General features: G+C 40.2%; 1 protein-coding gene and 1 long non-coding RNA gene across 10 annotated transcripts in view; one reads left to right on the top strand and one right to left on the bottom strand.

Annotated features, from left to right (window-relative positions):
* Positions 1 to 14,628, bottom strand: part of LOC137300492 (uncharacterized) — a 418,621-nt gene that overhangs the window by 262,701 nt on the left and 141,292 nt on the right. For 7 of the 8 annotated variants that reach the window (XR_010958108.1, XR_010958109.1, XR_010958110.1 and 4 more), the window contains exon 2: positions 12,368 to 12,417. The exons of the other annotated variant lie outside the window; for it this stretch is intronic. The gene's annotated coding sequence lies outside the window, so the exon portion shown is untranslated. The remainder of the gene's footprint in view (positions 1 to 12,367; positions 12,418 to 14,628) is intronic. 8 annotated transcript variants of the gene reach the window in all.
* Positions 1 to 14,628, top strand: part of LOC137300493 (uncharacterized) — an 82,319-nt gene that overhangs the window by 32,901 nt on the left and 34,790 nt on the right. The gene's annotated exons all lie outside the window — the stretch shown is intronic.

The raw sequence follows: 14,628 nt of genomic DNA, 5'->3' as shown, positions 1-14,628 counted from the left end.
TGTATTCAGCATACTGGGACCTACTGTTTTCCGTGGCTAACCTGTCTGAACACCAACGACACCTTTGATTGGTGTGATGGTGTCCCAGCCTAATATAAGATATGCGATTTGAGAACCTTTCACTCACTCACCTGACGAAGGAGATAATCTCCGAAAGCTTGTGATTTTAAAATAAAATTGTTGGACTATAACCTGGTGTTGTAAGATTCCTTACATTTGTCCACCCCAGTCCATCACCGGTATCTCCACATCATAAATAATGGAGACCTTGAAACATCAATACTGCCTCCATTTTGTGGCAAATTTGTCAGTAACGAGTGATCACTGAGAGGTAAGGGAGACATTAGTCACTCCAGGATATGAGCATCATTCGTTTATATGACAATGTCATTTGCTGTTATTCACCCTTTATTTACAGTTAGACAAGCAAAATGTTTTCACTACATTTTTCAATCAATCTCATAAGAGTTGAGAGCCAAAGTAATATTAGAATATGGAGCAAATATTCCAGTTCTTCTTGGGGAATATGTGAACTGCTGAACTTAGATTCAACAATCCCCACAGTAACAGATTCAGGCCACAAACAAAATTGTAATTCCACTCCTGTATCGTCAGTGTGGATGTATGACAAAATAAATGGTTTCAAGTCTCTTCTGTCATCTGTACACTTCCTAACAACTCATCTGATGAACTTCCTACAAAAACAATACAAGTCAATAAAATTCTAAACTTGCATTTGTTGCAGATATATTCTAGTGTCCTTTCCCATTGCAAAAAAAAGTTTTCATTTGCTCTGAAGACTGATGATCAAATTCCAATTCACAAAGATAGCAAGTCCACCTTCCTTCAGACATCAGCATCTCTATATGGATTCATACTTTATGCCAAATCCAATAACCTTGGCATTACCTTTGAGCAACATAAACACTGGAAACAGCCAGATTTAGGAACATAGGAATTACTAGACAAATAAAGACCGAAGTCCACCGAGTTCACTTTCTACCATCCTGGTAGTCACATGATACAATGATAATGGAGTTGTTGACTAATCATGGCAATCAATCTCTATCAATTAGTCTACAACAGACCCAGAAATGACACATGGAAAACCCCAGTGGTGAAAAGCTTTGGGAACCATTAGGTCCAAAGTCACCTGTTCCTCCCAGGCATGCTACACTTACCTCATGTACCGTATCGCAAAATGCTACTTCCTGTTTGAAGAGCCAAACTCTCACATTAAAATGAGAGTAAGTAAACATTTTCTCTCACAAAACAGACTTCAGATCTGAGCTTTGCATAATTCAAGTATTCACAAAATAATCCTAACTGGCTCAAATAACAGGTCGCTGTGAATCTTCTGGTCACTCCTATTGGAGACAAAGTATTTATTTCCCATTTATTTTGCTTTTATTTCTTTCCTCACAACCTTTGCAGATACACCACCTGTCAGCTGTTTGGCAGCCGAGAAGTGTTCCTTATGGGTTGGTAAGGGCTTCCCTGACCTTTTACAATGCTTCTGAAAGAAGCTGAAGTAGAACCAGAGAGATTTGTTCTCATCCTGAATAAAGTACATCCCTTGGACCTTCATTTTATCTCCAGACACTTCTGCCCTTCCACTTCCAGGGCAGTAGTCAGCAAATTTAGAATCTACACATTCATTCTAAATGGTCTCTTCCCAGCTATATTGTGTCCACATTTCTGGTGGGGTTCAGGGGGTATGTTGCTCCAGAAAAGTTTTACATTTTACATTCATAATGGTGCATTATTTTGCTTCACAATTGATAAATTTTTAACCCAAAAAATTACATGGAAAACAAGTAACTTGATTTCTTCATATTCAACTGACCAACACATCCCCAAAAGCTACCCAAAGTCACTCTTAATCCCAAAATTCACAGAGGCATTTCCTCCTCTACGTACCCCCGCCATCCGCCTTTCAATTCACAAAGACATTCCTGCCCTTGTAAACCACATCTCCCCAGTTATAAACGGGAATACACGATCGGTCTTGAGACCAGGAATTCGCACAACGTCTGCTCCTCGAGTGACGCAACAGCGACGGGTTGGCATTGCAGCCAAAACTAGCAGTAAAGAGCCGCTCAGGAAGCAGGGCAAAAGTGATCTACTGGCCTGGTCCCTTTGGGCAGCAAATTAGCTGTTGCGGTGCAAGCCTGTGCTGCAATAGCTAGTTTGCCATCTCACAGGCTAAGAAACGAAGATACGCATGTACCTGTCTTTGTTCCCCATCCCTGATTTCATCCAACCTGTGGTATAAAAGGCAACGTGAGTGCATGGTTATTATTGTAATAAAAGCCATGTCAAAAGGAATAGTGAACATTGAGATCTCCTTTCCTGTTTCAAGTTGATCTACTAACCATCTTTGTTGGACCAATTGGAAATGAATACATTGGTTTGCATTGAATTGAAGCCTGGAATTTTATCTGCCAGTTTTCAAATATCCATACCAGCATGACAAAAAAAGAAAATGGGAGCAAGCGTTTCTCCAGATTCTAACACCGTTCTCCGTTATCCGATTCTGACCTTGCCAGTAGTAAGATAAACACAGGCATTAAAGGTATCAGCCATGGCCGAGTTGGTAGCACTCTCGCCTCCAAGTCAGAAGGTTGTGGGTTCAAGTCCCACTCCAGAGACTTGAACACATAATCTACACTGGCACTCCAGTGCAGTACTGATGGAGTGTTGCACTGTCGGAGGTGCAGTCTTTCGGATGAGATATCGAATAGTCTGCTCTCTCAGGGTGATGTAGAAGATCCCAAGGCACTATTCGAAGAGGAGTAGGGAGGTCTCCCCAGCGTCCTGGCTGATATTTATATCTCAGCCAACATCATTAAAAATAATTATCTGGTCATTATTTCATTGCTGTTTGTGGGACCTTGCTGTGCGCAATTTGGCTGCCGCATTTCCAAAATTACAAGAGTGGCTACACTTCAAAAGTACTTGGCTGGGATTTTGGGACATCCTGAGGTCGTGAAAGGCACTATATAAATGCAAGTCTTTCTGTTTCTTTCTTTTTTCTTTATACCATTACTGTTGGATCTCAAATAAAATGATCAGTCCTGACTGAAAGATAGTAGAGCAGTGCAGTAAAATGAGACGACCTCTTTTACTAGGATCACCATTCAGTTCTTGGTCAAACTGATGCAATTGGATATTGCTTGCCGCCCTAAGCGTGGCATTAATTCCAAGTGTTTTGGTTGATGCATCACATTAAAGTCTTGTTATCTTCACTATTCTGCCTTTTGGATGGATGGATGTAATTGATTTAGTACCCTCAAGGAAAATCAAGGCAAGGAAGGAATGCAACTCCCAAATCGCACACCAAGACCTCCTTTAAAATTGGTTTATTATTTAGCTTCCTGATTTCACTCCACTTCGTGATCATCAACACTCACTATTTAAATAATTGTTTTAAAAAGGCAGAATTCCATTGAATGGTGACTTTTTATTGGGTTGACATCTTGCAGTGCAATATTAGTAATGGTTACCTAACACATTTGTATGAAATCCCTTGTCTGCTGTAAAGCTTTTAAGTCATTTGCTTTCAACGAGTGAATGCCTTCGCTGAAATCATGGCCAGGAGAATGTCATATGGACACTGTGATGGAGTGAATATTGGTCTTGTTGTAAATCACGAAGAACTCTCATGTTTTTGAAATTTCTTTCTGGGAATTTGTAGATTGGCAGTATTGCAGCAAGTTTAAAATGTTTTCCTTACATTCTGAAGGTGGTGTTTTTGATGTGTTGTGTAGACAGCGGATTGATCAACAAGTATCATAGAAGATTGGCATGATTAGTGCTGCCCAATCCACCCCGGGGGAAAGGGGGAGTGATTAAAGAAGCAAAGGAGAAGACCTATTGATCATTTATAGGTGTACACATTATAGTAGGAAAAGCTCAGACAGTTGCTGCACCTCTGAACAACTCCTTGTTTGGCAATTTGAAGGTGACCTTCATGCATCGTCTTTTGTCCCATTCCAAATTGCAAAGTCAAGATGGGTTATAATTGAAACCCATTATCCAATTTTCTTAAGTGAATCTCTGCTTTGCCAGGCAACTAATAATCTGAGGCTAATGGAACACTCATTTTTAATGTACAAGCCTCGCATCGCTGACATTGGTCTAAAGTAAAAGTGTTAGATCACGTAGAATGCCAGACATTTTATTGTTTTGTAACAGATTCCACACATTAAGTGAAACACTGAGATGTATCTGTTCGCTGTTGTTTTACACTTTTCGCTACTTTTATTTCTTATTAAAACCCAATTCATAGTTTGTTCCCTGGTATGCCGTTTGTCAGAGTGTTATTTGTCCTTTAGATGGACAGATCAGAGTCCATACAATATTCCATGTGAATACAATTGTATTCCATACAATTTCCAGTGGGCATGTCATTGGGGGCGGGAGGGGGGAAGAGGGAAAAAAAGGTTCTCTGTTGACCCTGTGGCCTGTTTCCTAGATTACCTCATGAATAAGGTCATGAAGGAGTGTGAACTTCCTGTGAAAGCAGGCCTTTGCACTAGGCACGAGAAAAAGTACACACAGATCGTAAAAACATTTTAAACAGCTCATCACCAATACTGTAGAGTGATTTTAACCCTCTTTCCTTTCATCCAACTCTGAACAATGACATAAAGCAGCATTTTACAAATGGTCTCTGCTCTCAACTCAACAGTAAGTCCTAGAATTACTTCCAAACGTAAAACAGAGTGGTGTTTGGGGAGCTGCAATGTCAGAAATAAGTTACAGCAACTGTTGCCATGCGACTGGATCCAGGCTGGTGCACAGAATTCAATAGTGCCAATGAAAGAGTAAATATATGGGACATACATCACTTTTAGAGTCACTGAGCCCCGGGATTGCAGTTATATTGACTGCAGTTTGGAAATTTAGAAAACGAAAGTTTGTCTGATTTACAGCATTGTCGTTGTGTAAAATTCACCACGATTTAAATAAAGAGTAATTATTCGCCCACCATTTGCGTGTATAATATATATAATTATTTCTCTTGGCCAAAATTACTTGTCCAGCAAATCCTGGAGGCTGAACTATCTAACTATTTCTCAAGCATGCAAACAAACAAACTTCTAAAGACAATTTAAACAGTTTTAAAACCTCAGGAGAAATGAAGGACTTCATCAAGTTACTCAATTCCTCGTGCTTTTCTCCAAACTGGCAGGTCACTAAAAAGCTGCAAAACACTTGGTTGCAAAATCAAATGTAGACAAGAAGCTGCTGAAAAGTTATCATCTCACCAGCTGAGGCACCCTGGGCCAAGGGAACATCACTTGCTTTGTGAGTTTAACATCAGCTATCAACTATTGCAAGTCTGTGATGATAATCATTCAACCCGACAGCATCGAGTTAAATATTGGAGAAGTGTCATGGTTAGATGTGGTTTTATGTCTGTTAAAATAATCCTGAACTCTAATCGCTGAATTTAGCCAAGGATAGGTAAACCCCGTCCCTAACTGTTGTGCTTAATGCTGCATTTGTATTGCAGAATTGCTTTTAGTGGTTCAACGGTATTTTGTTCCTGGTACTCTGATTTCACTCCCATTGTGAGATAGATTTCAAAGCACCAGCAGCAATACCAGAACAGCTAATGTTATGGTCATAGACCTTTCCTGGTATTCCAAAAAGATCCATAAAGGCCGGCAATGTAGCACTGTAAGGAAACATGGAGTTAAACCCACCCAGGACCACAAGAAAATGGCAACCCATGGCTTCCAAAGCTATTTCTGCGGGTGCCAGTGGTGCAGGAAAAAAAAAACGTTGTGAAGTGGGTCGCCATGCCACAAGTGCCAGCTTGTTCATATGACAGCATTAACCCACAGCACTCTAAGCTATAACTTGAAGTACAGTTCAATTGACAAGAGCTTGGGGTTAATACCTGGTCCCCACAAAAGAATCATTAGGACCACTGGCTTGCGGTGACAAAATAAGTCAAATTTGGTATTGTGTAAATTTTACTGATGTCCTGAAGATCAAGTTCCATCTGTGAATAATGAGGGTCATTGGTTTATGGTGACTGAATAAACGAGATTGAGTTTTTATTACATTAGATTCTTCAGGATACTGATTGCGTACTTCCGGGTTCCCATCCCAAAATTCCATCCATATTTCCGATGAAACTACAAATCACTGGTTTTGAGAATGATGCATGTCCGAGCAAAACCCAAGCGAGGGGTTGGGAAAGGAGATAAGAGAAGACAGGATACATTCAATGCTAGCGAAACTGCCACTGGGTCCAAACAGATTCGGTGCTGAAAGATGAACTCAGTCATCTGGTCACGTCATAAATATATTCCGAACTTTCATTCCAAATGTTATTTATATGCTAAAAATACTGTCGCATACACAGAATTCTTAAGCTTTCTCTTAAACTTTGCTTTTTTTCCGAATCAAACAGAGTTGTCGAATAAATTATTGATCCTACACCTGTCAGTCATAACTTTCAAGCCAGGCACAGCAATATAAAATAAATTAGAACAAACAATATTCAACAGCTTATAAAGGAAATCAGCGGATTAAAAAAGGGGGACTCTATTCGATGGGGATATACTGAATTTTTTTTAAAACTTCAAAGTTTTACAGTTTGCAGTAAATTATTGCACAAGAAGCAAAAAGAAAAGTTATCCCAAAAGTCCGTGCTGATTTGACAGCAGCAAAAGGCACTGTGCTTTCAAATTTGGGGGCATCTTCATTAAGACTACAGTAAATGTTCCTCCCTGTTTCACCACATTCACAATTAAGAAGTTAACCATTGTAAACAATTTTACAACACCAAGTTACAGTCCAGCAATTTTATTTGAAATTCACAAGCTTTCGGAGGCTTCCTCCTTCCTCAGGTGAATGTGGAAATGAAATCCTCGAAATTTCGAGGATTGCATTTCCAACAACGTTCACCTGAGGAAGGAGGAAGCCTCCGAAAGCTTGTGAATTTCAAATAAAATTGCTGGACTACAACTTGGTGTTGTAAAATTGTTTACAATTGTCAACCCCAGTCCATCACCGGCATCTCCACATCAAGAAGTTAACCAGCATTGGTTTGGTGTATTTAGTTTGTACTAAGTGCAGTCCATTGAAATTAACATAAAACCAAATTGCAATCAAAAGAGAGACGTCAGATGGAAAAGAGCGGATATGTTACTTCGTGGAATTACCAGTCACCGTCCGAGTCCACCGTCCCCCAACCCCAAAGCAGCACCTCATCTGCTAAAAGTAATGAAAGAGGCAAAAAAAAACTAAATTTGTTTCTGCAGAAATAATAGCTACTGTCACACTACTGGACACCGATAATTATTGTATGTAGAAACCCACCCTTTGAGCTGAAGGATGCCAGACCATTAGCCTCTTATTACAAGTCACAGCCACTGCCACTGCTCACAGCACTGGTTCACAGATTATTATTATTATGGGTAGAAATCCTTCCTTTGAGCTAAAGAACACAAGACCGTTAGCCCATGACTAATTGCCACCACTCCCATGTGTGCTGGAAGATAGCGTTTCAACTTCTACTCAACAGAAGTTGTCATTGCTGTGAAAAACTACCACACTGCAGTAATTTCAGTTTTTATTACCAGTCACTCCAGCTTCAAGTAGACAAATATTAATATCAACCATCTCTTCGACTGACTTGGACAGCTGGACAATTAAATAGAACAACCTCCTTTCCCATGAAGGATAACTGGAGAGATGACTTTTACATTACTTAACGTACTGAATGCAGAATGAACTTCCATGTCAGTGCCACAGTCTGAATTGAACAAAGGGACTTTAACGTTTAATATCCTTGTGCTCCGAATCCAATATGGATCTTCAAGGCAATGCCATCTACTCCATTCGAACTTCTTTTGTGATAACACGGCATCAGATGCCAGTCTACGTAAAACCAGATGTAGCAGCCTCTAACAAAAGCAGTATTAGCTTCAAAAGAGACTGTGCACCTAACAGAGGAGGAAAAAGATAGGTGCAGTAGATACTGAAACAAGTCAACTTGAGAGGGACTCCGATTCTGAAAGGCCACACAAACCGTCTTGAGCAGTGGTCACCATATTAACAAAAATAGGAAAGAAGTGCTAGCATTTAGAGAAACAGTACAAGTAACCGCCGAACAGTCAATACCAGCCACAGGAAGAGAGGCAGTCTTGTTTCCTTGTTCCGTTTCTGGATTTTCCAACTACCACGACAAAAAATATGGTCTTTGCCCTTTCCACAGTGGAAGTTGCTGTTGAAATGGCAGCGACAAATTATAGTTTAGCTTGAAGATGACATTTACAAGAAGTAAAATTGGCAGTGACAGGAGAGATGCAATAGTTGTACATGATTCACTTTCAGTAACATCAAGAGGTCAGACTAGTGCTATTGTTATTTGGTTTGGAGATAACAAGGTGTGCGCCACTGCTGCTATTTAGACTTATCTTTTGCTCAATATGCGTGTTGGAATAGCGCAAGCCTACATGCCCCTGATTTTCCCCACATCGCTCCACTTTCTACCACTCTCCAGTGAGTCTTGTGTCCATTCCCCCCATACTGCACTACAAAATGCTCTGCTGCAAGGAAGGTTTGCATTCAGATCGAGGTTGTGGATGAGGAGGACATCAAAGTCCTGAGCCTCATCTAGGGCACTTCTTTCCCCCTTACCAAGGACACCCGACCCGATTACACATTCCACCACATCCCCCTCCTAAATTGCCAAGCTTCGGCACACATTACATATCCTCCAATACCCTATCTCATTTTAATGTCTCACTTTTCACGATCCTTCCCACCTCTCCTTCACAATCATCATTTAATACCCCAGGCCTCCCTGGTGCCTTCCTTACCAGAAGCTCCTCTCTACTGTTCTTACTTAACCTTTGGACTGAGTAACTTCAACCTTCAGCTGAACTCAAAATGCCCATTTCCTCTGAATTCTCTGCCCTCTTTTCCTCTCTGGACCTCATCCCTTTGACTATCCAAACTCTCCCACTTTTATACATGGAAGCCAATCACAAGGCCCAATTTCACCGTCCTGCCCCTCAATCCTCCCAAAGCCCATACTCTTTACATGCTGCAGCATCTCCCCAATCTCTCTCCAACAAACAACAATCTCTCATCAGATTCATTTAATTCAAAGGTAGTTTAACTTTGACTGCAGCCTTCTGTTCCTCATTTTCCTCAATGCCTTTGGTACTGTTAACCAATCTATCTCTACCACCTTTCCTCCAAGGTATACTTCCATGATTCCATTCTCTTGGGGCTCCATTCCTACCTGTAGTGACTGGATTGGGGCATCTTCTCCAACAGTTTCACCTTCCTTCTTTCTCCTCCCATGTTCACAATCATCTTTGTCATTCCGTACAGTTCCATTCTTGCTTCTCTCCAATTCGTTAATCACCTGGAATCTGCTTCCACATGTATGCTGATGACAGTCAACACTATTTCTGTTCCATCACCATCTTGGTGCTGGTGTACAATCCAACTGCACAATCTGACTGCTTGTTAGACATCAGGTCCAGGCTGAGGTGTACTTCAACATCAGCAAAGCTGAATCTATCTGGTTCTGCTCTCCCCAATGCCAATGGACCTCCAATGTCAAACCCATCAACCTCCTTGACTGCTTCCTCAGCCTGAGCTTGGTACTGTTCAATCTCTACATTGTCTTCAAGTGTGAGTGGAGATTCCTATTCCACATCCTGTTTATTGCCAAGGGCCCTCTTTTACCTCCAAAACATTGCCAACTTGTGATATTACCTCACCGTTCCACTGCTGAAATCCTCATCCACACTCTTGGAAATCAATTTTCTTCTTCTATGGACTCCCCAGCGACACTGGTTCCATCCTTCTCAAACGTTGGTTAACTTGTAATTGCGTGGCTTGAATCCTCTCTTACACACCCACGACTTCAATCCTCAACAGCTCCACTCTCTCCATAGTGGCTTAAATGATCTTGTTCTTGTTTTCAAGTCCCTCCACCCACTTTGGGAAATCTTCTCCAGCCAAATCTTCTTAATTCATATTGCCACTTGTAACCTCTCACTCCTACTGATGAAGACGCCTTTGCTTTCCCTCCTAAGTTCTTTGGCTTCCTGCTAAGCATCCATTAGTCACCCACCACCAGCCCTCCTCCTCCTGCGTAACACTCAGAGGAATTTGAATATGTGAGGAGCGCTTATTTAAATCTCAGTTCTCGGTGTAGTAAACCATTTATTCCATCATAGATTAAATCTGCAATGGTGAATGGTCTTTTATAGAGTCACACCAATTTTTGTGATGTATGCAAAAGAGCTGTATCTCTGTCAGAGGTGAATCAGCGACTAATGGGACTCTGAATTTCACAATTGAAATCTGTGTTGCAGATAGATAGGCCTGTCACAGATGAAACACTACTTAAAACTCAGCTACGTTTAATGGATTGATAATTTCTTTGAGTCATTTCTTCAAGATAAGCAAACACCTGTTCCGTGTCCTGATGGGACTAGCTACAACCCCTTACCGATTTATCTCATTTTCATTTTTACTCTTGCTACGTCCTTCGTTCACCTTGTTTTTTTTCCCAGGAGGGAGAGAGGGGCATCCCAGCAATTATAGGTAACTTAGCAAAAACAAAATCAGGCAAAGATTGGCCCAATGCCATTACTTAGTGCATAAATCTAACAACATGAAATTGAAGACTACAGCAGTAATAGTGAAAGACTCTGAAGTAATTCAAGGCATCTCTAGTGTATTCAATTGCATTGGGCATAGACAATCTGATTACTATAGATAGCACGGGAGGGAAATGATAAAATGACCTATTTCTTTAAGACATCTGTACAATTATTATTGAATTTTGCATTAAGGGTATTTACTTATTCAGGAAACTAAATGATTTCTGGAGGTATTCAATGCTTGAACAATTTATATAATCTGTTGTTTTTTTTAAAAAAAGAGAACACAGTTCACATTATTAGATGCACTAACATTTGCCAAATGTAGCTTTTTGCAATCACTTATTTCCCACATGCTGCACAAGTGATTTGGCTCAATTTTCCTGTCTAACCTCTCGACACTGACTTGGAATTTGCATTTTGCAAAGTAATCACTGTATGATTTCTAGAGCATTCTGAACCCACGTGCAGTCAGTCTGTGAATAGCTACCTGGCCAAGTGTCTCTTTTCTCTGTTATTAGTCAGCTGTTTCACTGCAGAAATCAGTCACCTGCCTCACAGAGAATTAAAAGCAGCAGCAGTCTTCAAGGGTAAAGCAAATTGGGTTAGTCTGAAGGAAAGGTCTAACAATAATAGTCAGTGCACTTCACATGAATATAAAAACAGAGAGGGACTCAGTAACCTAAGAGTGGAGTCAGTAGTGAGACATCAGCAATGAGACAGGAAAAGTTATATATACTGCAGTGTACCCTGATTACTGAAACAAATAGTTTTTGTACTTCAGGAAAAATGCCTTTGTTGATAAGATTATTCACACATCATAAGTATTTAAATTTGAATCATATTACTTAGATTTTAAGACTGTGTTTGATTTGTCCTTCAATTGTGACTCTTTAAATTTGTTCCCATCAAAACGATGCCATTTTATGTTAAATTAGCAATATGAACAAAACATGGTCCATCAAAGAGGTGACGTCCAGAGGCAGCACTGCCCTTTTGATGGACATGCCTTAAAAAGAGGCCTCAACAGACTGGCAAAACCACTCTGTTTTTGCTGACCTGTCCCCTGCTATTCGGTAAGTCAGATTGGTCAGCTACCTAGTTTCAAATTGCGACTTTAAAAACAGCAATTTGCATGCAGTCATTTTGTGAGGTTTACCCTACTGCAAAACCACTGCAAGGTATTGCTACAGCAATTTCTATGGTACTTGGAACTTTGAACTTTGACCAGAACTGCTTCAGGACGTGGTCATGCAAAATAAGTGCACCACTAAGCATTGCATCACCCATTATTACGTCCATGTACACTATGTGCACTAAATTGCTGGGTAGGATTAATCTTTGGATGTTATGATACATTAAACTACGAGAATGTGGAAACATTCCCTGAACACCAGTTAAGTGCCCTAACAATGTCACAACTGACTAAGCAGATAGATCCAGATTAAAAAGAATTGAACACAGGTGTGCAGAGTTTGCGAGTTCAAAGAGAGCTGTGATTATCATGTTGTTTGAGACTATAATAAATATAGCTGCATAAATGTATTCCTTCAGCACTTGATGATTTGGTTGTTGGAATATTAGGAAACGTAAACAAGCAACCCAAGAATACAATAATTGATATTTTAACATAAGGATAGAAATAGCAGTACAGCTTTTTTGTTTCATCAGCAAATTCCACTATGAACATTCATCTGCACTCTGAAGGTCCCTACCTGAGTTAAGGTCTGTTCACAAATGTGCACTTCACAAAAATGCGATCGTCCTAAGGGAATAGATAAAAAAGCTTCTTTAAGTTGGAAAACAACACCAGTCCCAAGTCACTTCATTTTCAGACTTTGTCCCAAAGAAAAATTTCCCAGTTCCCTGCGGATTTAGTCAGGCGGCTTATTTACAAATTTTTCTTCAGATGGAATTTTCCCCCGTCTGCCGTCCCTTCCAATTTCTGGTTATAAATTATTTTTCCATCGCCATAAATCAGCTTATGTCAAACCCTCTACGTGGACTAGTATCTTGTTCATCTATCAACTTAAATCTTTCAGCTGTATTTCAAAATTCTGCATTTTCATTGAAGCTCCTCCCTTTTAATTGTAAGGGCAACAGGCCCCAATACGCAGTTGCCACGGTGATCACAGTTAAAGAACTGCTCCAAGCTATTTGTCAAACATTCTAAACCAGGAACTTGCCTCAAATTGAACTGAGTCAAACAAACACATTTCCTATTGACCCCATAATTTTAAAAAAATACTGTGGCTGTACCCGTCCACTTCATCATGTCTGAGTTTACATTATTTTTAAATACACCACACCTGAGTGATTGTGCTCGACACGACCACTGATGATAGACTTGCAGTTTGCAATTTTTCTCTGCCAAAGGGAGGTGCAAGTCAATGTGTTGGCAGATGTTCATTGGTGATGAACCAGGTGACCCATCCCAAACACACCCTGGTCTCAATCACATGTGGCAGGCCAATAAAACAACTTTGACAATAATTCCATAAGAAATTTACTAGGCAACTTGGTTTAACTGAAGGAGTTTTTTTTAAACTCAAGAAGCTTGGTTCATAGTCCTTTAAACTCATTTTATGCATGTAAGTTTTTTTCTGAATGAGAGGGCCAATTGGTGCTCAACTAGGCATAGTTCCGTGTTTCAGATCCATGTCCACATGGAACTCAATTGAGACTTCCTTAACATAATTACATAGGGCCCTTACAGCCAGCAGACAGATGAGGATTTCTTCCCATCTGTATGGGCTAGATTTGAAACCTTGTCAAAGGCCAGTGTCTGAACCACTGCACCACTCAGTACCTCCATTGAAAGTTTAATAAATGAAAGTTTAATTAAGTTAATCACCAAGCAAACAATAATTCTAATCGTTTGAACTCTTCATTGAATTGTATCATTTACTCAGGAGTTCATCCATATGATCCTTTAAAACTGTCACATCCTATTTACTATCCAATAAAGTAAAATAGACTCAACTTAGAGCAGTAGGACCTTCTGATTGCAAACTTGCTTATGATGAAAGTCCACTGGTTAAAATTTTCCCTTTTCTCAATTTCTCTTATGTCTCCCCTGTTTACTACTCATTCACAGTTATCAGTCATTGTTTAGCACAGAAGGAAAAGCAGAATTTGTTCAAGTCAATTGACATAGATTGGTGTTGGACTGCTATTAGCAGGGGAGTTGGGGAATGGTTTTGCTTGTCACAGACATGTTTCTTTAAAGAAGGATCCACTGTACATTACAGAGCAATGAAGAAGTTGGTTATTATTTGCAAAGACAAATTCACAACATCTTACATGATCACAGCAATAAGGCTAATGGCTAATTCATAATTTTTTTTCCTTCTATTTCATGCTTCTTGAACCTCAATAATTAAGTACAATAATATACTCTGAATATATATGAAGCACATAAAGAAACAAAAAGCAGAAAAAAGATAGGTTAATGTTTTGAATGGAACACTTCATTGGCACCAGTGAGTTAAGGTAACCCCTCAAAATGAAATAAGTGACAATCGATAGTTGAGTGCCACCAACAACAACTTGCATTTATGTAGCACCTTTACCGTATTAAAGCATCCCCAGGTGCTTCGCAAGAGCATTATCAAACAAAATTTGAAACTGAGCCACATTAGGAGGTATTAGGATAGTGACCAAAAGCTTAGTCAAAGAGATAGGTTTTAAGGAGCGTCTTCTCTTAAAGGAGGAGAGAGAGGTAAGAGTGGCAGAGAGGTTTAGGGAGGGAATTCCAGGGCTTAGGGCCCAGGCAGCTGAAGGCGCAGCCGCCAATGTCGGAGCGATTAAAATCAGGGATGCGCAAGAGGCAAGAATTGGAGGAGCGCCGAGATCTCGGATGGTTGTAGGGCTGGAGGAGGTAACATAAGAACATAAGAAATAGGAGCAGGAGTAGGCCAATCGGCCCCTCGAGCCTGCTCCGCCATTCAATAAGATCATGGCTGATCTGATCTGA

This window comes from Heptranchias perlo, chromosome 31 (genome assembly GCF_035084215.1).
Source record: "Heptranchias perlo isolate sHepPer1 chromosome 31, sHepPer1.hap1, whole genome shotgun sequence".
Taxonomy (NCBI): domain Eukaryota; kingdom Metazoa; phylum Chordata; class Chondrichthyes; order Hexanchiformes; family Hexanchidae; genus Heptranchias; species Heptranchias perlo.
The sequence above is the reverse complement of the archived record's forward strand: the minus strand, read 5'-3'. Positions and strand labels throughout refer to the sequence as shown.